Source organism: Ictidomys tridecemlineatus, chromosome X, assembly GCF_052094955.1.
Source record: "Ictidomys tridecemlineatus isolate mIctTri1 chromosome X, mIctTri1.hap1, whole genome shotgun sequence".
Taxonomy (NCBI): Eukaryota; Metazoa; Chordata; class Mammalia; order Rodentia; family Sciuridae; genus Ictidomys; species Ictidomys tridecemlineatus.
This window is the reverse complement of record NC_135493.1, coordinates 120,607,749-120,625,144: the sequence shown is the minus strand read 5'-3', so window position 1 is coordinate 120,625,144 and position 17,396 is coordinate 120,607,749. Positions and strand designations below refer to the sequence as shown.

Here is a 17,396-nt window from a genome sequence, read left to right as displayed (position 1 = left end):
TGTGTTGGGCAGCACGCCACTGGGCCTTTGAAACAAGATGAATCGCCTTCACACCACCAGCTCCCCTACATACTAACACTTCAGAATGCCCAACTGGGGCATGCTGCCTCTTTCCCTAGTGACCCTGCATAGAATCAGAGGTGATGGTTTGATGGATGAGTTTCCCAAGAGACAAAGCAATCTGTGACATCACAGTTCTGGCTGCGCCCCCACCCCAGTCTCCCATCCTGCTTCTTCTCTCTGAAAAAAAAAAAAAAAAAAAAAATTTCCTCTGCTTGGTGACAAAGCCATCTCAACAGCAAAAATGAGTCTGGTGTGTATAAGCAAATGCTATAACTTATCTGTTCTTCTTAACTTTTTTTTCTTTTTGTGGTTCTGGAAATGGAACCCAGGGCCTCGTGCATGCTAGGCAAGCACTCTACTGCAGTGCTATACCCTCACCCCCTTGACTTCAATTTTCAGATTCTACTTTGTTGGGGAAATGGAAGTAGGATGAGATGTGAGTGTACTGGGTAGAGAATTCAGGCAAAACATAATTGCAGAATGCAATATGCTAAAAGTATCATGAACACAGAATAGTAACCTTCAAAACAAGTATTTTGGTCTTTGCATCATTTTATTTATTTTTTTTTGTAACACTGCTGAACACCTGCATACTGATACTAATGTCTTTCTGTGACATGTAACTTACAGAGATTTTAAATAAAATTGTATGTAAACAACTGCAAAAATATTTAAAGGGTCTGGATAAGGACTTTCAGATTTATTGGAGTGGAGCTCATTTAATAACACATTATTTTTTCTTCTTCTTTTTTAATTTTTCCAGTACAGAGGAATGAACCCAGGGATGCTCTACCACTCAGCTATGTACCTGGCCATTTATTTATATTTATTTATTTATTTATTAACTTTTTAACTCATTTTTTTTGAGAGAGAGAGAGAGAGAGAATTTTAATATTTATTTATTTTTTTTAGTTTTTTCGGCGGACATAACATCTTTGTTTGTATGTGGTGCTGAGGATTGAACCTAGGCCGCAAGAATGCCAGGTGAGCACGCTACGGCTTGAGCCACATCCCCAGCCTCCCATTTTTAAAATTTATTTATTTTTATGTGGTGCTGAAGATCGAACCCAGTGCCTCGAATGTTCTAGGCAAGTGCTCTACCACTGAGCTAGAACCCCAGCCCTCCTGGCCATTTTTTATTTTTATTTGAAGACACAGTCTCACTAAATTGCTGAGGTTGGCTTCCAATTTGCCACCCTCCCGCCTCAGCCTCCTAATCTCTGGAATTACAACCATAGCACCCAACTACAATAATTTCTTATGGGGGAGGGAGTGAATGTGGTGGAAAGGACAGAAACAGACAGGACATACTTCTACGTTTTACTCATCCTTTTTTGTCAGAGATTGGAAATCTCTGGCCCTCTGCCTGTGTTTGTAAATAAAGGTTTCTTAGAACACAGCCACACCCATTTATTTGCATATTTTCCTTGACAATTTTGGTGCTACAACGGAGTTCAGTGGTTGCAGAAGCTGAAAATGTTTATTTACCATTTGACCCTTTACAGAAAAAGAAAATTGCTGACCACTACTCTGTGTGATGAGTTGTTTTGTTTTGTTTTAGGGTACCAGGGATTGAACTCAGAGCATTCAATCACTGATCCACATCCCCAGCCCTGTTTTTTTTTAAAAAAAATATTTATTTTTCAGTTGTAGTTGGACACAATACCTTTATTTAATTTTATTTATTTATTTATTTATTTATTTATTTATTTATTTTTAGGTAGTGCTGAGAATCGAACTCAGGGCTTCACATGTGCTAAGCAAGAGCTCTACCACTGAGCCACAACCCTAGCCCTCCCCCCAGCCCTATTTTGTATTTATTTAAAGACAGGGCCTCACTGAGTTGACTGAGGCTGGCTTTGAATTCTAGATCCTCCAGTCTCAGCCACCATGAGCCATCATGCCTGGCTTGTGCGATGAGGTTTAACATAATGCAAATTGCAAACCAAAGAGGACAGATAGAATTCCCAGGTTCCCATTTTTAAAGGGCCCAAGACAGTACTTGGGTTCAAGTTCTTGCAATCTAGGCCTCAAAACTTAATTCACTTGGACTTGCTTTCTTCATCTATAAAGTGATGAAAATAGGGATGTCCTCTTTGTTTTGTTATAGGGATTAAATGAAACAATGGGATACTAAACTACTATACAAACTTCAGCAATTAGTATTATTCATATTATTAGCTGGGAAGGTGATAGGTAATATACACATGTAATTAGTGAGTATAATTGATATTAGAAGGGCAATGGTGCTTTAAAAATTTGCAGCACTTGATACAAAAATATTGCCTTTCAACTTCTTTCTATGTACCAATTTTTAGGTAGTAATTATATTGGCAATGGCTACATAGTAAATTCATGCTTCAAGCTGCCATTGTATCTGTTCATCTAACAATAGTGATTTTGAAGCAAAGCTCTACTTAGGACAACGTCTTCTGACTGCAGTGGGATTATTTGGTTTTCAGAAAGCTCAAGGGAAATTTTTAGATTTAAAGATCTCTTAAGTTTTAACAGGTAAAATTTATCAATAAAGGTTACTGTACTATGAAGAATGGTATATTAGTTGACCAAGTGTTTTTGGGATCTGTTTGGAATGTGTATGCCACCAAAACAAAATCAGGCTCCAGTAAGGCTCTCACCTTCAAAATTCATATTTACTCTATCACTTTTGTCATAATTTAAATATTTAAAAGTATTATCTTAGAACTTCTTTTTGACAGAACTCTCAGTGGATTTACTATATTCAGTGATCTTTCCTTTTCAGTCATTGAATTTGTTTCAATTGATTTTACCAAAGCATTTGAAACATTTGAGATATAATTTTCTCTTTTTCTTTCTTTCTCTCTTCCTCCCTCCCTCCCTTTCTTCCTTCCTTCCTTCTTTTTTTCTTTCCTTTTTGTGGTGCTGGGGAAGGAACCCAGAACTTTGCACATACTAGGGAAGTGTTCTACCACTGATCTGCATTCCCAGAACTTTTTATTATTTTTATTTTGAGACAGGATCTCACTTTGTTCCCAGACTGGCTTCAAGCTTCCTATCCTCCTGTCTCAGCCTCCCAAGTCTCTGGGATTACAAGTGTGCATCAGTATGCCAGGTTTACACATACTATTATAGGAATAAATGATGTTTTCATTTGGAAAGCAACTTTGTAATCATATGAAACTCTGAAAATAAGAAATTGGCTTTAATTTTTAAAATAAGTGTTGCCACTGCTGTGTAACAATCCATCTGGCTACTTAATGACTTAAAAAATCCACGTGCATTTTGCTCACAAATCTGTGATATTGGAAGGGTTCAGTGGGTACAGCTGCCTCTTCTGTATTTGTCATAAGCTACTGTGGCTTGAAGGCTAGATACTGGAGTCATCTGACAATTTGCTCATCAGGCACTGACAGTTGATGCTGGCTGATGCCTGAGACCTCAGCTGGGCTATCAGCTGGAACAGCTACCTGCATCCTCTCCTTGTGGTTTGGGCTTTCTCACAACATGCTGGCTGTGTTCCAATGGCCAGAGTCCTGAGAGATGGCTAGTTCCAGTAATATCACCTTTTACTCTCTCTTGGAATTTAGTGTCATTCATATAGTGTCACATCTGCTGGATTGAGGCAGCCATCAAACTTCACCCAAGTTCAAGCCAAATGGGCATAGACTCTCCCTCTTTGTGGGACACAGAAAGGTTCCAAAAGCATATAATGTGGGGCTGGTGATGTAGCTCAGTGGTAGAGCACTTGACTAGAATAAAAAAGCAAGGTTCTGGGTTCCAACTCCAGCACAAGAAGAAGGAGAAGAAGCAGCATGTAGGGTGAATTTAGAAAGTACAATCTGTCATAATTTTGCATGAAGTATATTCAAATGAGAGCTAATGCTGAGTTGGCAGAGTAACAAATATGGTGCCATGCTCTAGAAATAACCCTGGCTCTTAAGAGACACTCAACAAACATTTGTTGAATAAATCTTTCTTTTATATTGGTGTATATATTGAAAACATTCTGTCAGTTGCTACCCCAAAAAGTTAATATTGGTAATAATTTTGTGATAGGGTTACAATTTAGCCTAAAACAGCAAGTTTATAATATCCTTATAATGAGCATGCATAAAAAATTAAAAGGTGTTTCAAAATGAACCTCAGAGGACAATAACCTGAGTTGATTGTCAGAAAGTTGACCTAATTTTTTTTTTTAGATAATTGAAAGCTAATTAGGATGCTCTCTAGCAAAGCTCATTTTCTATCTTCTACCTGTTGGAGGAATTTATTGTTCAGGTAAGGTGTGGTGGTACATACCTGTAAACCCAGTGACTCAGGAGGCTAAAGAAGGAGGATCACAAATTGGAGGCCAGCCTCAGCAACTTAGTGAGATCCTGCCTCAAAATAAAAATTAAAAGCGGAGCCAGGGATGCAGCTCAATGATAAAGTACTCTGGGTTCAATACAAAAAGAACTTTGTTTTCCATTTGTAATAACAAAAAAGCACTAGTCACATAAAATACATTTTTTTTTTAAAAAGAAGATATCTTAAGCTGGGCATGGTGGCACACACGAGTAATACCAATAGCTCCAGAGGTTGAGACAGGAGGATCACGAGTTCAAAGCTAGCCTCAGCAGTGGCAGACACTAAGCAACTCGGTAAGACCTTGTCTCTAAATAAAATACAAAATAGGGCTGGGATGTGGCTCAGTGGTTGAGTACTCCTGAGTTCAATCCCTAGTACCAAAAAATAAAAAATAAAATAAAAACAAGATATCTTATTAAAATATATAATTTTCTCCAATTAGTCATAATTGCATGATTAAAATCATAATAAATTCATGTTATAAATTCTGAATTTGTAGGATACAATTTTATAGACACTGGGAGAAGCAGTGTGGTGTTCATGTAATATATTATGTTGCACCTTTTCCCTGAACATTAATATTTTTAAAAACATTAAAATATAAATTATTTTTGGAAGCAAAAATTGCTCACTTTGAAAGTGCTGTTTAACCACGATGTTAGAAATGCTACCTGGACATAGTTGAGTATAGGATTACATTGTGACAAGAGAGCAATCCACAGTCAGTGTCAGGTTTGGGGCATTGGTGAGAGCTGATTAAACAAACTTGAAATGATGAGAATCCTTTGTGTGACACTGGAAAGAATATATTTTAACTAAACTTGTAAACCAGTTTAGCAGTAATCAGATTTTAGTTAACTGTGGTGTGTTATACTCAGTTGTAATCACTTTCTGTTCTTTGACCCTGATTGAAATCACTCATACTTAATGCTAAAGTATTACTTGAACCTTGAAAGGTCACTCCTCTGAAAGAATGCATGGATGAACTCACCCCTGATTCTCAAGAAACAAAAAGAGTTCCACTTCAAATGATTCTATCAACTCATAATGACAGAATCATTATGACCCAAGGAAACATAGCTCCCCTTGTTTCTGGGAGCAGGGACTCTGGTCTTCCTCTTGGGATCTGAAATTTCTCTCACTATTCACTTGAAACACACACACACACACACACACACACACACACACACACACACCTGACTTTATTCACCCAATTCAGTCAATTATTCATATGAAAATGTAATCTCTAAGCAATTATTGTATAATGTAACATGTGCTTATTATAGCCTTGATTCTCTGCAAAAGAGGAACTACATATCATCTTTCCAGAAAGGTATTTTTTTTCAGTTTATAAGTTTTTTTTTCTTTTGGTACCAGGGATTAAACCCAGGGGTATTGGACCATTAAACCACATCCCCAGCCCTATTTTGTATTTCATTTACAGACCCGGTCTCAGTGAGTTGCTTAGCACCTCACATTTGTTGAGGCTTGCTTTGAACTCATGATTCTCCTGTCTCAGCATCCCAAAATGCTGAGATTACAGCCATGCACCACTGTGCCCAGCAAGGTTTTTTAAAATATTATTTTTAGTTATAGATAGACACAATGACTTTATTTATTTATTTTTATGTGGTGCTGAGGATTGAACCCAGTGCCTCATCCATGCTAGGAGGGCACCCTACAACCAAGTCACAACCCCTGCCCCTCAGTGTATAAGTTTATTACTTCAAGTAATAAATGCTCATTAAATAAAATGTAGATATTAAAAATTTATCAGAAAAAATTCACCCATTATTAAAAAACAATTTGATACACATGGAAGATATATATAAGTAGATAAAGATAAAATTCAACTGGTTGTATATATGTTAAGTGTATATATCTTGATATACAGTCTTTAAGTGTGATTGTTTTGGAATTGCTAACAATTTTATTGGAAAAAATTACATATCATAATCACAGTGGCTCAGGGGACTGAGGTAGGCAGGCCACAAAAGGCAAACTGTTTTTGAGCTTTATCCATGTTGTAACATATTGCTAAATAATATTCTGTTATATACTTATGCCACAATTTCTAGCTTGTCTCTTTAAATTCATATTTTGTATCATTAAAACTTCATGTAGTTGGTTGTGGTGGTGCATGCCTTTAATCTCAGCAATCATATATATTTAATCATATATATTAAGACAGGAGGATCACAAGTTTAAGGCTAGCTTCAGCAACTTAGTTAAGCACTAAGCAACTCAGAGAGACCCTGTCTCTAAATAAAATATTAAAAATGGCTAGGGATGTGGCTCCATGGTTAAGCATTCCTGGGTTCAGTCTCCAGTTCCAAAATAAATGAAATAAAATAAAAAGGGCTGCAGAGCTGGGGTTGTAGCTCAGTGGTAGAGTGCTTACCTTGCATTCATGAGGCTCTGGGTTCTATCCTCAGCACCACATAAAACATAAATAAAAATTAAGATATGTGTACATCTACAACTAAAATTTTTTTTAAAGGGGGAGTGGATATATAGCTGAGTGAGTAAGTGCCCCTGAGTTCAATTCTCGGTACTGAAAAAAAAAACTTTGTGCAAACCTTCATTTCAATGGCCATAGTAGTTCCTCTTACCATAATATATTAAATCATTTTTCCTATTTCTGTGTATTTCCTATTGTAAATAATGCTATATTATTGCAGTTTGGGCTCCTTGAAACCAGATGCTGAGAAGAAATTTGGGTGAAGATGTTTATGAGGGATCCACAACCATGAAGAAAAAGGACAGAAGCAGGATTGAGCAGAGAGAGGAGCTGAACTTCTATTTAGCCAGCAAATCCTTAGACAATCTGAAGGGGAACTCTGGAACAAGTATTGTACATTAGAGTTTCTCCATATTGGATGAAAATGGTTGAACTTCTATATTCCTGCTTCTCTCAAGTACCATATTGAAGCCAGATTTAAAGTTAGGTAGTCAGTATAGTTAGGTAAATCGGGTCTAATACCGAGTGAAATCTAAAACGGAGGCCATGCTGAGAATGAATTTCCGGAAAAGCTGAGCAGCTCTCCGAATGTTAATGAAGCCCAGGATACAGCCCCCAACAGATTTGGAGATAGCCCATCCCAAAGAAATGTTAATGAACAGCAAACTTGACTCGGAAATGCCCAGATTACTTCTTTGGCTCACCTGTGTCCCAACCCTTCCCACCTACATTCCATCACCAAACCTATAAAAAAAGGAGACAACCGCACTTCCACGGATTCCACCTTTTGGGTCCCCTTCTTCCTCCGGGAGAAGTCTTTTCTTCTGTCCTTTAATAAATTTCTAATTTCTACTCTGGCCTTGCCTCGGCGTGCTTCTTTGGTGTTATTCTTCAACATCGGGGAGCAAGAACTCCTCACCAGTCAACAGCGGTAACAATATGAGGGCAACTCAGGGAAAAAAGGGTCATTGGCTGAAGTGGTTATATATCACAGTTGTATAACCCCTGGGCTGTGGGATGGAGATGTCTGTAGACCCCATGACAGCAAGTCCTTCCCTGGCAGGGGATTTGGGCAGTGCATCTTGTGTCTGCAAGAACTCTTAGAATCACACATCTTGGATCCATTCTCACTTTTGATTAATGGAACCTCATTTCATCTGCAACAGCTAAATGCTTTATTCATTTATTCATTCATTCATTTGTTTGTTCATTCATTCATTCATTCATTCATATATATTGTGGTACTAGAGATGTGGTATCAGGGGTGCTTTACCACTGAACTGCACTCTCAATTATTTTGAATTTTTATTTGGAGCAGGAACTCCTTAAGTACCAAGGATGACCCTGATCATGGTCCTCTTGACTCAGCCTCCCTAGTCACTGGTTACAGGTTTGCACTTCATGTCCAGCCACTTTGAAATATTTTCTGCTCTGGTCTTCTTCAAATGAAGGAAGAACCATGTAGCCTAGTTGGGCAATGAGACACAGGGAGGAAATTCCTGAGTCATCATCATTTTCTGAATTAAAAGACAAAGCCTCAGGACCAGTGGTAGAGTGCTTGCTTGTGCAAGGCTCTGGGTTCTATCACCAGTGCTACCATAAATAGATAGATAGATAGATAGATAGATAGATAGATAGATAGATAGATAGATAGATAGATAGATAGATAGATAGATAGACAAATCATGCAAAGCTTCCCAAGGAGAAAAAATTTGCTTTTCACACTTCTCCTTTCTCTCAGCCAGGAACTTTAGAGCATGGAGACAAAGTCCCACCCTAAGGAAAGCAGAGCAAAAAGCTACATGGATGACTTTCTCAAACAACTGGTTTCTTGTTGCCTGGGAAAAATAACCTCTCCCCCTATCTGCTTAATCCATCTTGGTAGGGTTTCTGTTACATGCAGCCAAATGCAATCCTATCTAGCACAATATTTTAAATATCTTGGCATATAAATTAGATGTGCGCTTGTGATTATTTCTTTTAGATGGAGTCCAAGTGGGAATGCTGAGTTAAAACATTTTTCCAAATTATTCAAATAGCTTTACAGGAGGTTTTTCCAAATTTCTATTTCAATCAGTAGGACATGAGATTATCTTAGTAAATTATGCTAGCATTAAACAGCTTTTTATTTTTGGGCATCAGGCATTGAACCCAGGGGCTATTAACCACCGAGCCACATCCCCAGCCCTTTGTATTTATTCATTTATTTATACAGGGTCTTGCTAATGCTTAGGGCCTTGCTAAATTGTTAAGGTTGGCTTTGAACTTGTGGTATTCTTGTCTCAGCCTCCTGAGCCTCTGGGATTATAGGCATGTGCCACCATGCATGCTAAACATTTTTTTAAAAAGTTCTTTTATTTGGAGAAAGGGAACAAACCATATGGTGTTTGTCAATTTATATATTTTGATAGCTTATGTGGTTGTAAAACATTTTCATTTCCTTTTCTCTAGATTGTCTATTCAAGTTGTAACCAGAGTTTTGCTATTTTTCTTATTAGCTTAGACTCTTTATTACAGAATTTCACTTTTTTTTAACCATTTCTGAGAGGTATCTTCACTCTCTTTGAGGCTTACTTTTTTATTTTGTTAACATTTGTGATATTTCAGAGGGCAGAAAATTATGTTCATAGATAAATCATTTATTTGCTATTTTGTCTACTGTATTTACCTCTAGACCAGTCTTTTATATTTATCGGCCAAATATATATACAAATCAATTTTGCTTCTTTATAGTTCATTTTTTCCCATTTGATTATTTTCATGGGGGGGAATATTCTCTCTGTTTTCTCTTGGTAATCTGTTTTCTTGGTTTAAATTTGCAGCCCTCAGTCACTGAACATAAGAGGGTAGTGGAAAAGATTTTCCTCTTTAACTATTTTTCCCCCCAGAGGAATCAACTTTTGTGGAGTATAGTGGGAATTAACCTGATAGAGTGAAAGAGGATGATGGAGAGGGAGTATTCCAGGAAGAGAACTTGTACAGAGAGAAAGAAGAGGGAAACTTGGGGCAAAGGAATTGAAAGAAATTAATCAAGGGGTGATTATGAATTTTAGAGGGCAGAGTGAAGAAACAGATGGAATTGAAGAAATAGGAAGAGGTTAGATTGTGCTAATAGAGTAACCACCAGCCCCACTATTAATCATTTGAAATGTAAGTGTCTTAATTGAGAAATTTTGTAAATGTGAAGTTATCCAGAGTTCAAAAAACACAGTATAAATAAAAAATATCTCATGAATAAATTTTAGAATATTGATCACTTATTGAAATAATAACTTTGGAAGATTGAGTTAATTTTTAAAATATTATTATAGTGACATTGATTTACTTTTTCTTTTCTTAAATATTGCCACCTGGAAATTTTTAATTATATATGTAGCTTGCATTATATTTCTACTGTATAGTATTGCTTTATACCCACAGAGGTCTGGAAAACCGCTAGGACTTGAGAACAACAATATATTAAAAAATAACAGTGAGAATATAAATAGTCTTGCTTGGAACAAATAGGAGATTGACCCTTGTCTGTAATCAACCCAACTATTTTTTATTTTTGGTACTGGGGGTTGAACCTAGAGGCACTTTACCACTGAACTACAACCCCAGCTCTTTTTATTTTTTATTTTTTGGTACTGGGGGTTGAACCCAGAAGCACTTTACCACTGAACTACAACCCCAGCTCTTTTTATTTTTTATTTTTTTGGTACTGGGGATTGAACTCAGGGGTATTCGTATTCGACCACTGAGCCACATCCCCAGCCCTATTTTCTTTTATTTAAAGGCAGGGTCTCACTGAGTTGTCACTAGGATTCATGCACCACTGTGTCTGGCCTTTTTATTTTTTGAGACAGGATGTTTGCTAAATTGTTGGAAAAAAAAATAAGATTAAATTGTTGGTACTGACTTCCAATTTGTGATCTCCAACTTGCCTCCAAAGTTTGCAGGTGTGTGCCACTGCTCCCAGCCCAACTTTTTTTTTTTTTTGGTTTTGTTTTGTTTCTTAAATTATCCACATTTCAATTTCCATCTATAGTAAGAAACCTTTACTTCTTCATGCATTTCCTATCCTTCCTGCTCCACAGGGTGCAGGAACACCTCCAGTATCCCATCACCATTCCTCACATTTGGAAAACAATTGGGAAATTGGAGACTCAGGAACTAGGAAATACCAGGTGGTTTTGCTTTTCAGTTACAAAAATATGCTGCTTTCTCCCCAAAGTCAAAACAAAGGATTCACAGGACTACTCTCAATAGGTGAAAATGCTGACTGTTCTGCAAAGGGACACCTGGGTGAGCTCTTAATGGTTCTTTAATGATCCATTCAAGGATCAACATTCAAAGGACTGGGTCTCTTAATACCTCAGGGGATGTTCCCTAAACTCAAATTAATCCAAAGGAAACCAAAAGAAATATTGACCGAAACCAAAAGAAGCTTGGAGCAGGGGAAAGGAGGATGAAAACTTTCCCAATTAGCCCTCAAAATATAGAGAGAGGGAGATGATTTATACACGAAAGCCTGTGTCCACTCATCACTGATGATTCTTTTTTCCATGAAAATTCCACTGTCAAGGAGACTAATAAAAAAGTACAGCTGAAATATCTTTGCTCATGATTCAATGTGGCTGTTTAAAAACACCTAACTAAAAAGAACCAATTAAAAAAAAGAAAAAGAAAAACAAACACTGAAGACTTACGAATTGGTTCAAGGGTTTGGTCTTTTTCTAAATATCTGGTGTGGTATTTTTCTAAATATCTGCTGGTGCCTTGCTAGTGGTGGTTTGTTGTTGGAACCGTAGTCAGGAGGCAAGTGTTGGTTACACACAGGGCCTGTGGTGCATGGTCATATAAAGCAGAATTTCTCCATCTCAGTGCTGCTGAGAGCTCTTTAGAGCTGTCCTTTGCATTAGAGGATGGTTGGGAGCATTCCTGGCTTCTACCCACTGACTGCCTCTAGCATTAACCAAATTCCATTTGTGCTGATCAAAAATGTCTCCAGACTTTGCCAAATGTTCCCTGGGGGTAGAATTGCCACCACATCCTACTCAGTTGATAATCACTGATGTAGTCCCTTGAAAAAAAAGGATTTATAGAGATATAGACCTTAAAGTATTGATGTGGGTTTCCCTGTTGTTTTTTATTCCACAATGTTCTGGTGCGTACCCTTATTCGTGCATTTCAAATATCTTCCCTGCAAGTTGGACAATGGTGGAGAGAGCATATTTTCCACTGAGTCATGACCCCATCAGACTGAAGATTTCAGCTGCTGTCTGGAGGGACCACTTAGTGAAAAGGCTCTGTTCACATGTCGACATACTGATGTAGTGATACCTACCTGCCCCTATCCCTGAACCATACAAAAGGAATACAGAAATGAAGTAGCTGTATAACACCAACGTATGTTCACCCTTGAATTAAATAAAATGTCAATAATGATTTGCCTTAATTTTTTTTCAAAAACAGATGGCAATTAAATGCATTGTTTGTGTCTGAACAAGCACATGGATCTGGGCAGAGTGTACACATTTAATAGTAAAGTAGGCTGGACTTATATGGGCATACTATTATGAATGCTGTGCCAAAAACAATTAAGAGAGGTAATAGAGCACAATTTTATAATGAGCAAATTGACATCCACATTGTGCCCACTTCTCCCTTTTTCAATCATATCCTCACCAAAGAGGATCAGAATGTCACCCCAAAATATGTTATATTGGTATAAATGAATAAGATAGTATAGCTAATGTGTCCGAATTAAGGCCTTTTAAATGTAACGCATCCCTAGTTAAGGTTTTTTTCTTTTTTTTTCAAATGTAAAGACCACTCCATGAAAATGACCCCTAGAAGCATTCCAAACATTCTAGCCAACTGCTTTGTCCAGGAGCAGTGGAAAAATGGAAGTGGGGGTGCACCTGAATGGAAATTACAGAAAGTTCAAACTCAAAACCTTAAAGAGACAGCCAATTGGAAGTTCATGGACCTAGCCAATACTCTTGGTACTTTTTCAATATCTGTTTAACATAGATTTTAACCAGTAGCCTTAATACTTTCCCAATACCTGTTCAGCATGGATTTTGATCAGTGCCCCTAACCCAGAAGAGATGGAAGCTCCCATTTAGGTGCAAAACTTCCCTCTGGCTTTGTGGGAGTTCCATCTCTTTTTTTCTCACATAAATAAATCCTACTCAGTTCACTCTTGGCTTCACTATTGTCCTTGGATTTTATTCTTCACATTTGTGAGGCAAGAACCCACAGAGAAATTGATGAAGCAGAGAATCTAGTTTCATCTCAAACTATGGTTTCAGAAGGATTATTTTGAGCTGAAGGAAATTGAGAAATAGCAACATGCAAAAACAAAACAAGACAAAAGAAAACAAAAAGCTTTCTACCATTTGTCCCTCTTCAGTTCTCCTGTACCAGGTAGAGGAGATAACTTTTTTTGAAGGGTGCGGTTACTGGGGTTTGGACTCAGGGGCACTCAACCACTGAGCCCCATCCCCAGTCCTATTTTTTGTTTTGTTTAGAGACAGGGTCTGAGTTGCTTAGCACTTTTTGCGGAGGCTCAGGATCCTCTTCTCAGCCTCCTGAGCCGCTGAGATTATAGGCGAATGCCATCATGCACGGCAAGGAGATAATTTTTATCACTGGAGATTGCACTGAATTAAATCCACATACACAAACTTTACTGAAATTAGCTGGTGCAGGGTGTACACATGTAATCCCAGCAACTCAGTAAACTGAGACAGGAGGATCGCAAGTTCAAAGCCAGCCTCAGCAATTTTGCAAGGCTCTATGCAACTTAGTGAGACCCAGCCTCAAATTTTAAGAAATAAATAAAAAGGGCTGGGGCTGTAGTTCAGTAATAAAGGGCCCTTAACTTCAATTCTAGTACCAAAAACCAAAACAAACAAACAAAACAAACTTTCCTGAAATAACCTTTGACTTACATTAGTTTTCCTCATATATTTACTTTCCCACTATTGCTGCTCCTAACAGTCCAAAATGATTTCCCTTTGTCTTGTCATTTCTCCACAAATTGATTGCCCTTTTTATTAAAATGATACATGAGTCTCTGGGTCTACCCCTTTTGGAGTTTTCACTTCATTTCTGTGAGGCTCCCAACATATGTATAAAATAAACGTTTTCTTTAGCTTTTCATCAAGTTAATTTTGTAAGGTCCCAGTTGCTGAAGGTAACAAATTAGAGGAAAAAGGTTTCTTTCTTCTTCAACACAATATCAGCACCTGGAAGAAGCCTCCAAGGTGCAGGGAGAACAGATTGAATTGACTGGATGTATTGTACCTTTGCAATGAGTGGGAGTAATCTCTCCCATTGAGGTAGAATTTGACAAATACTTTAATACTCACCAGCTGGCCTCTCCAGGTTTAAGCAACACTAAAAAAGGAACTCCTTGGCCACACTTCCTTTTATTCACCTCAAAGAGATGTCCTTTTGAGAAGCAGCTCCATTGCCAGTGGAAGGCTGCAGCTGGAAGCTTTGCCCTTGTAACTTTTGCTTAGAAGCTCACATTGGCCACATCATTTGCTTTTTGAGGTCCTGGTTTTATAGAAGAGCCTACTCTTTCTTCCAGAGCAGTTTCCAGAAGAATTGTGTTGTATTCTTGTTTATTTATTTATTTGGCACTTAGCACAGAGCATCCCCAGCCCTTTTCATTGAGACAGGGTCTTGCTAAGTTGCTTAGGACCTTGATAAATTGCTAAGGCTGGCCTCAAACTTTTGATCCTCCTGCCTCAGTTACCTGAGTTGCTGGGATTACAGGCATGCACCACCATGCTGGCATGTTGTAATTCTTATTGGTGCTACCCTCAGTGTCCATGAGGCAAAATAATTTCTGGACATCACAGAGTTTATAACTATAGCCAAATGATCATTAATATAATTTTAATATTTATTTTTAGGTATAGATGGACACAACACAATGCCTTTATTTTTTATGTGGTTCTGAGGATAGAACACGGGTCCTGCCCATGCTAGGTGAGTGCTCTACCACTAAGTCACAATCCCAGCCCCTGAATATAATTTTTGAATAGGTTAAAGAACTGCCTAGATTCTTTCTCAGCATGCAATATTTACATAGACACTTGTAGGTAGATTATAAGTACTCTCTTAGTACTTTATTTTTAATTTTTTTTAGTTTTAAATGAACACATACATTTATTTTTATTTATTTATTTTTATGTGGTGCTGAAGATTGAACCCAGTGCCTCACATATTGCAGGCAAGTGCTCTACCACTGAGCCACAACCCCAGCCCCTCTCTTAATACTTTAATAAAATTTAACTGCAATGCAATTGAAAGTAAAGTCATTCTATAATGTATAAAAAACTGTTATAATTTTCCTTATATTTAATATATTTTATATCTCATATGCTATACAATATATAAGTATAGGAAACAGGGTAAAAAGAAATTTGCAAAAAGTTCTTTATATTTAGGATAGCACAATTTCAAATGATAGGTTAAGAGGCACAATCTTACATAATAGAAGGATAAAGAAAGAGGGTGGTAGCTTTGAGACATCATAGAGAAAGAACTGGATTTGCCTCAGAATTAAAGCAGAGGGCTGGAGATATAGCTCAGTTGCCTCACACGTACAAGGCCCTGGGTTTGATCCCCAGCACCACACACACACACACACACACAAAAAAAAAAAAAAAAAAAAAAAAACCAATTAAGGGAGAATCAGGAGAATCAGTCAATCTTTTTCTTCTTTCTTTCCTCTGTGAAATCTATATGAGCCATGGTAATTTTTGGTAACATCAGTAAGAAAAATGAATGTGTAAATTTAATGTTTTTGAATGCTATCTACAAAGAAATTTGTTCAAAATTATGAAGATAATTTTTTTTTTAAGTCATTTCATGTGATAACTAAAAAGTGACTTGTAAGCCTGGACACAAACCATTGAGAATGCATTAGTGGAAGACTTTTTTGTTGTTGTTGTTGTTACATAAAATCCAGAACAGGCAGACCATCAAGCTGGAAAAAAAAAAAGAAATTAATATAACCTCAGAGGCAGGAGGAAAAGCAAATATTCAGGCTAAAGCAGTGGCTGTTGATGAAAGCAAAGGTTAGAGCAACAAGGCTATTTTCTAACAAAGTGTGAATCCCATTAGTGATGAAGTGTTATTCCCTCCTTAGGCCCTTAGTTCTCAGCTAGAACAGATTTAGGCTTTTACTTCCATTTGCAACTCAAGCCTGGTAAGTAGGACCAATGCAGATTTGTAAAATGGTGAAGCCATTCAATAGGCATTTTAAGTCTTCTTATTTTAACATATATATAACAGCAGTGTACAAAGTCTACCAAACACCCCTTTAGTATGCTTAGGGGTACAAAATAGGGAGCTGGTCTCTCCTAGTTTCCCAGCTCCCTTGGACACTCCCTGTTATATATTTCAAAACACACTGTGATGCTGGATGCAGTGGCACAAGCCTGTAATCCCAGCAGCTCAGGAGGCTGAAGCAAGAGGATCATGAGTTCAAAGCCAGCCTCAGCAAAAGGAGGCAATAAGAAACTCAGTGAGACCCTGTTTCTACATAAAATAAAAAATAGGGTTGGGGATGTGGCTCAGTGATGGAGTGTCCCTGAGTTCAATACTGGGTAATCCCCTGCCAAAAACAAACAAACAAACAAACAAACAAAAAAACACTGTGATGCCATTCAAAGACTGGTAAATTAAGGATGAAACACTTGGGAAACTTCCTTTGGGGAGCTCAGAATTTAAATTTTGTTACAGTTAAAAAAGAAAGGAAAAGTAGATGATATGCCTCAGCAGTTAAAAAAAAGTTAAACATCTGGAAGTTATCAACAACTTACTTATTTGTGTGCCCAATACCAAGGTGATGCACTAACTTTAATATTGTAGCCAAGTAGACATTGTTTATTACAGCAGTTCATCTTGCAAGGTTCTATAATCTAAAAGTTTGAATTTGTTTTTTCTCTGTATCAAGATCTGTCAAGTGTGTGTCCTATGCCAGATTGTGTCATTGAGTAGAACCAAATAAAACCACAGAATGAAGTTACCTATTCTCATAAAGAAAATCTAATGTAAGGAAAGCTCAAACCTTGGCAAACATTTTCAACATGGTTGCAATCAAATCATTTTCCAATTGTATAAGTAAATAAAATCGACCACATGAAATATTCTGCCAGAAGTACATAGTTGCTATGATTTTCTTTTATTAAAGGTGTAAAGTTAAGTGTTCAAATTCAAGATTATTGGGTTTCTGCATGGAACATGTGCATGCAGTGAACACAAAAGATAATTATACCACTCTGCATTGTCACACAAACAGCATTTCTATCTCAAGGAAAAATTTCTGATTCTCAACTGCACAGAGCTGTGCCAGCTTGCCAAGAATGGGGAAATAAAAATCCACTGGAAATAACATTTGGTGGTTCACATTAGCATTGAAGATGACTGTGGTTTAGAAATCCCCACCACTTTTTTTTTTTTTTTTAATTACAGCAAGTAAACTATTTTGCCAGCTCTCTTTGGGCAGCTCAGTTTTTATCCTAGCTGTCTGACTTGA

The 17,396-nt window shown here is 37.4% G+C and overlaps 1 protein-coding gene across 2 annotated transcripts in view; it reads right to left on the bottom strand.

Annotated features, from left to right (window-relative positions):
• Positions 1 to 17,396, bottom strand: part of Mid1 (midline 1) — a 586,678-nt gene that overhangs the window by 218,687 nt on the left and 350,595 nt on the right. The gene's annotated exons all lie outside the window — the stretch shown is intronic.